The sequence below is a fragment of the Trichechus manatus genome, unplaced genomic scaffold, assembly GCF_000243295.1.
Source record: "Trichechus manatus latirostris isolate Lorelei unplaced genomic scaffold, TriManLat1.0 scaffold00180, whole genome shotgun sequence".
Classification (NCBI taxonomy): domain Eukaryota; kingdom Metazoa; phylum Chordata; class Mammalia; order Sirenia; family Trichechidae; genus Trichechus; species Trichechus manatus.
In genome coordinates, this window is record NW_004444116.1 from 8,496 (window position 1) to 8,881 (window position 386).

Below are 386 nucleotides of genomic sequence, written 5' to 3' on the forward strand. Positions count from 1 at the left end.
AGTATAGTTTTAACATATTGTAACAATTTGAATTGTATCCTCCAAAAATATGTGTAGTAAATCCTAACCCTTATACCTGTGGATGAAATCCCATTTGGGAATAGGGTTTGTTTGTTGTGTCAGTGAGGCCATGCCAGTGTAGGGTGTGTCCTAAACCTACTAACTTCTGAGATAAAGAGTAGATTAGACACAGAGACAAGGGAATATATATACTGCGGGGAAGACAGATACTACCAGAAGACAACAGAGGCAGGTCAATCTACAAACAAGCACAGGAACTTCAAGGATTGCCGAGTGCTGTAAAAGCTGAACTTGGCTCCACTGGGGATCGAACCCAGGATCTTCTGCGTGTAAAGCAGACGTGCTAACCACTACACCATAGAACC

At 42.2% G+C, this 386-nt stretch overlaps 1 non-coding gene across 1 annotated transcript; it reads right to left on the reverse strand.

Annotated features, from left to right (window-relative positions):
• Nucleotides 1-313: 313 nt before the first annotated feature.
• TRNAV-UAC (transfer RNA valine (anticodon UAC)) lies at nucleotides 314-386 on the reverse strand. The gene has a single exon. It is a non-coding gene; the product is annotated as a tRNA-Val (tRNA).